Here is a 6,385-nt window from a genome sequence, read left to right as displayed (position 1 = left end):
AAACTCTACATGTTTTTCCGGAAGTACTTAAAGGTAATCACATTTTTTTTACTAAAATATAAAAAAAATCTTGTGTATTTTAAAGGTACATATTTAAAGTTTTACTATTTTAGTCGAGTTTAATTTTTTAACCTGTGTTGTACTAAACTTACTTACCCCTTAGATTAAAAGACATTATTAATTTTTTTTTTTCTTTCAGAGTTTTACCTAAGAAATATAGTTTTTATTTTTTTAAGAATTTTTTAGGAATAAATACTAAAGTCTTATAACTTACAAAACAAAAAAAGAAAATAAAGTTTAAATAATGTTTTTAAAGTTTATAATTTTTTTTGTAAGTTAAAAAAATTACTATGCAATCATAAACTTTTTAGTATATATATTTTTTATTTTAACAACATCTTAATATTTATATCGACTTTTCCAAGTATCATGATTAAAAGCTTCAAATATTTTAGTTATTCAACTGTTTTTGAAAGTAAGTTTTCAACGAAAGACAATAAAATCGAAAGAAAAACACTTAAAATAATTTTTCTAATGGAAATAGCTGACTTGTAGAAACGATTCAAACAATATTATCGATTTTAAATTTTTCTACTTAATATTACTTAGTTGTACAGAGTTTTAAACACTTAGCTGTTAATAATCCAATCGTTATATTAAACTAAAACATGTATTATTGTATAAAAACACATAACTAATAGTTTGTGCATACTAGTCTATTAAGAAAATACATTTATTTTACAAAACTATGCTGTTTTAGTATAATTGTATTTTTACTATACATTGTACTAGACTATGCTAGTCTCTAAATGGAATACTTACTTTGAATTTAAAATACATTTTTTTGATTTAACTCTTAAAAACTTTTGTGAACAGTAAAATAACTTCTCTAGACATTGATGCGCGGAGGCAAAATTAAGAATAAGAAGCAAAAGATCAATGATTCTCAATGTTTTTAGAAGCTGTATACAACAGTAAGTTACCTTTTTTTTCGCACTAGTTCATCAAGTTTATATTAAAATCAAAAGACCAAAAGCTAATGCATTACAGTTTTTTGTAAATTTTTCTACTAAATGCACTTTAAATTGATTATAACTGTAAAAAGCAACTTCTAAATTTAAAATAAAATCGATTTCTTACTATTTTATAAAAAAAATTCCTGCTACTTTTATTTTTTTATCTAGAATGAAATTACTTATGTGCAATCTACTATGCACAGATGCATTTAAGTAACACTGTGTTATATGACGTTGTTATGAAGGAATGTTGTCAAATGTTCTTAATGTTGAAAAACAATTATATCATCCAAAAGTTTAAGAAAAAATAATAATACAACTATTCGATTACTTTGAATCTTATAAACAACTTTAATAGAAACAATGAATAAAAAGTCATTAAGTATTAAAGTTTAACAGCTGAATAAGGTTTACAAAAAACTATTTTTCAGGATATTGTTAGATTTAAAAGTTAATATAATAAAAAATAAAACTTGAGTTTAACAGTTTTTTAAGTTAATTATAAAAAAAAGTATTTTTCAACCAACAAAGTTTAAGCTATAATCGTTTTTACTTAATATTTAAAAATTGTACTTAAACTTTGATAATTTGAAGAATTAGATATACAAACACACAATCGATTAGATTTAAGTAATTTTTACTTAGTATGAACTATGTTTGAAATGTTTCAGCATATAACTACTGAAGTTTTTAAAATTATTTAATTTATGATATTAACTACTTTTTAATGTACTACTTTAATTATACAAGTTTATGAGATAAAAAAAACTACCTTAAAGAAATAGTCATATATATAAGATAATTATGTATAATCATGTGTTTTATAAATGTAAATACAAGCATAAATAAATTTTGTACTTATTTTTAAAATGTTGTTGTATAGTTTTATATACTTATTTGTTTTTGTTACATACTGTTACAATTTCATTACATAAAAAAAAACGAATTTTTATTGATTAACTAATGTTCACAAATATTATGACTCTACATGTACATATTGTTTTTGATTCTAAAAAATAAATCTAGAGAAAGTATTTAATTAGTTAAAACGGTAAGAATCGTACAAACTTTAAGTCAAGTGCCATAATTTGTAAGTACAGAAGAAGTTTTTTGTAAAAATAAAACTTTTATTTTCACACGAAAACTTATTGAAGCGAAAGGCTCCCAAGAGGTAAAACAGAAATGTTAGTAGCCCATATGTCGCCAGAAACACTATAATCGAATGGGAAGAATCGGAAACGCGCATATGCACATGTTAAGCGGTCATTTCCGATTTCGTTGCCCCAAAAACACTTTTTTCACACGAACTTAAAATATCTTAAAGACTAAAATTAATCGTTATAGAAAAGTAGTGCATGTAAGTAAAAGTTGATGTTACTTTTCTTAGTATTAAAAAGTAATTGTCTGTCTTAATTTAGAACTTTAAAATTCTATCAATTTACTTCATTGTTAGATTAAGAACACCTATTAGAAAGTTTCACAAGTAACTTTTTTGAACTTTTTTTTTGAATAGAAACAACATTTCAAAAAATTTAAGCAAATAATAAAAACACAAGGTTTTTTATTAATCATCAGAAAACAATTTTTGGTTTTATATAAAGTTTAATAAATGTGAAATGAGTAGAATAAAACGTTTTGTACTAGTTAATTCATAATTTTGACTAATTTGAATCTTTTAAATATTTTTTAATTTAAATTTTTTTTAACCACCGTATTGTCATATCAACTTATAAATTATTTAAGTTCACAAATTAGTCTAATAAATAGCAATCTGTGATGCTTTTCATAGACGTTGCTGAACATTGGTTAACTACTTCATATTAAAGTCTGAGAAGTGCCTTATTTTGACTTGTCTGCTCGGGTTACTTTCGAAGTATTACAAACAAACACCAAAACACAAAACTGCTAATTTAATCAAAAAACAATCAATTTTTGTTTTAAAAGTTTAAGAACTTTAACTAATACAATTTTATTTACTTTTGGTACTGTAAGTACTTAAAGAAAAATTAAGTTTATATGACTTTTTTTTACTTTATGCTTTAGAGTACAATTATTAAAGATGAAATTTAAAATTAAGTAAAATATTGAAGTAATTGTAAAATAAGAAAGTATGTTATAAGGCATTGTTTTTTTTTTAAATTAGATTATCATAAGTGTGCAAAAATATTAAAGTAAATAAAAGTTAAAATATTTATGAAAATTAAAAAGCGAAACTCAATAGGGCAAATTGTTTAAATTTTTACTATGAAACATATACTATATAAAAAGATATATCAATAAAGCATCACAGTAACAACATCTAAACCCCTATCATCAGTCCATCTTATCCAAAAACAAAATCTAAAAATTCATATTAGTCGTACTGGTAACAAATTTTCTTAATAAAAGAAATCTTAATAAAAATAGAAGTTGAATTTTAGCTAATTAACAGAACCTTACTAATAGATCTAATAGTAAGATTAACATTTGGCTACTAAACAAAATTATTAAATAATGTTTTCGATTCAAATAAACCTTATTAAATCACGAAAATCAGTACTAATAAGTACTCACGATATATTTGTAATTACTAAGAGTACTTTTAAGTCGTGTTAAAGATTGATTTTAAATAAAATAACAAGTTTATCAGAAATATTTAAGTTTAAACAACTGTTTAGCGGTTTAAGATTATCAAAATGTTCTACCAAACAGTACTGCAACAAAACATAATAATGAATGAGAAAAAAAAATTATAAATTAGCTAGGATAGATATAATTTTTTTGGTTTTTGAATTTTTATTTTTATATATTTTTTTCAATCAATGTTTGTCTGAGAGTTATATCGAAAGTACAAGTTACCTTTAAGTGTGATTACAAGGTTTTAGTGTGATATTTTCTTTAAATTTCAAATTTGTATTGATTAAGTTACTCAAAAACAAAAGGCTTTTCTACCAAAATCAAAACACACACTAAAATAGTAACATATTGAGTTTTTTATTCATGATTTTTTTAGTACTTAATTAAAGCAATAGTTATACTCATTTTTTCTTTTTCTTCACAAGCTTTCTTTTTAAACTTATTGATTTATTTTACCAAAAATAGTTAGCCTAAAGATTAACAACTAGTGTTTCTTATTTTTTTTTTTAATCGAAAGGATCGTTTAAGTTTTCGTTTTGCATTCAGAGTTAATTTGTTTTAATTAAAATGTTTTAATTTTTTTTTTTCAGTAGACGGGTCAATAATGTAAGAAGAAACTTCTGAACGAAGGGTCACTTTTGCACGGAGGTTCAATTTTGCTCAATTAAAAATATTAGAAAAAAATACCATCTAAGAAAATCACGACCAAGGGTAATGGTTACGGGTGACAGTGTAAGTAAAAAAAATATAAATAAATAATAACAAAGTATTATTAAGAAAAATTTATCGACCAGGGTTAGGGGTAAAAAGTGAAAGTAAAAAATGAAGAAAAAAAATATAAATACAAATAAAAAATATAAGAAGAACAAAAAAAAAGTTACCGACCTAGGGTAAGGGTTGTGGGTAACAGTGATAATTAAACAAAAAAATGTATAAAAATAAAAAATAGTATTAAGAAAAAATATATCGACCAAGGTTTAAGGGATAACAGTAACAGTAAAAATAAAATTTTAAAAAAGCAAAATAAAAAGAAGTTTTAACCCGTGCAAAAGTTTCTTCGAGCAAAGTGGTCTTCGTGTAAAAATGTCTTTTCGTGCATTTTATACACTTACCCTTTTTTCCACAAAGCTTTTAAAACATTTTCAATTTATATCTTAAACATTTGAATTCTACGACAGAAGAGTAAGTTTATTTTAAACTTTTAAATAATGTTTTGGACCAATGTTTATTGAACGACAAAAAGCGCTCAAAAAGTATGTTCTAAGGACCTGGTATCAGGGGCGTGTTTTGACTGGTTTCATGTTTCCTGTGAACCCACTGAAAAAAAAGGAAGAGAAAAAAATAAAAAAGAGATTCTTAGAATATCACTAAAAACGTTGTTTTTCGACTTTGTTTTGGTTATTTGGTAAACTTTGAATAATGAATGTTGAATTTATAACACTGAAAGATTAAAAAGTTTCCTTAACAAAAATGCTCGTTTTTGCCCAGCTGAAATAGATTTTAAATAAAGTTTTAATAGTGACGTCATTATAAGTAAAAGTTTTAAAGTAGCATGTTTTTTCTAGGAAACTTTTTACTAAGATTCTCTTAGTTCACATTATAAATTGTTACTTAGTGTAAACAATTTTTGATTAATTATTGTTTTTCAACTAGTAAGTACAATTTTGCTTAAAAAGTGTCCAATATAACCACTTAAGTTTTATTTTACTTAGTTGATTGTATATAATACAGGGTTATGCTTAACTTTAGGTGAGCACTAATATCAAGCTGAAATTATAATAAGTTTAATGTCTTATTTAACTATAATTTTATGCTAGACATTTATCTTTTATAACTACATAAATAAAACTAAACTTATTTATCATAAGTTAACAAAACTTTAATATTTAATTGCTTCTATTTTATAATATAAAGTAATTGTATCAATACAATAGTTTATATTGATTATGATATTGTAAAATAAATTTGGTTAAATTTTTTAGCTTATCATATTTAATTTAGTTTTTAATATGTATTTATATAGCTCGTTTAAAACAAAGTATCAGTTTTTTTAACTTAAAATTTTGGTTAAATAAAATATCAAATGTATTATAATTTCAGCTTGATATTGGTGCTCACCTAAAGTTAAGCATAACCTAATAATGTTGTGTGAAGCTTTTAAACCTTAAAAAGTTCAATTCAGAGAGTTTTCAAAATCATATTTAGACCACTACAACACCACCTAGCAATTTATTCTCTTATCATTAAATGGTTTTTTTATATTTTTATTTAAATTATTTTATTTTTGTATATCTGTTGGCCACAAAGTTGATTCTTGATTTTTTGAAATCTTCAACTCAGGGAGATTACAAAACATCATTAGAATCCCTACACCATCATGCAGACATTTAATTATAATTTAAAGATATTTTATTTAAGTCTACATATTTTTTCTAGAGAAATTCCAAACTTTATTTAAATAGTTTTATTTTTGTATATCTGTTGGCCACAACATTTCTACATTTTAGTTTTTAAAAATTAAGTTACTCGAAAAAAATATTTTTATTATAAATAGATATATAAATCTAAAGAGTTTAAAATTTGACAGAAAAATTTGTAAGTAGTTTGCTAAATATTGCGTAGTACGCACAATGCGTACTTAACTGGCGGTGCATACCTAAGAAATGCGTACTTAAGCGGCAAATTATCAAAAAAAATAAAATTGTTAACCCCCTTTGAAAAATGTCTAGACACGCCCCTGCCTGGTATACGAA

Source organism: Thalia democratica, chromosome 3 (assembly GCF_965202585.1).
Source record: "Thalia democratica chromosome 3, ktThaDemo2.hap1.1, whole genome shotgun sequence".
NCBI classification, from domain to species: Eukaryota; Metazoa; Chordata; class Thaliacea; order Salpida; family Salpidae; genus Thalia; species Thalia democratica.
Note: the sequence above shows the minus strand (reverse complement) of the source record.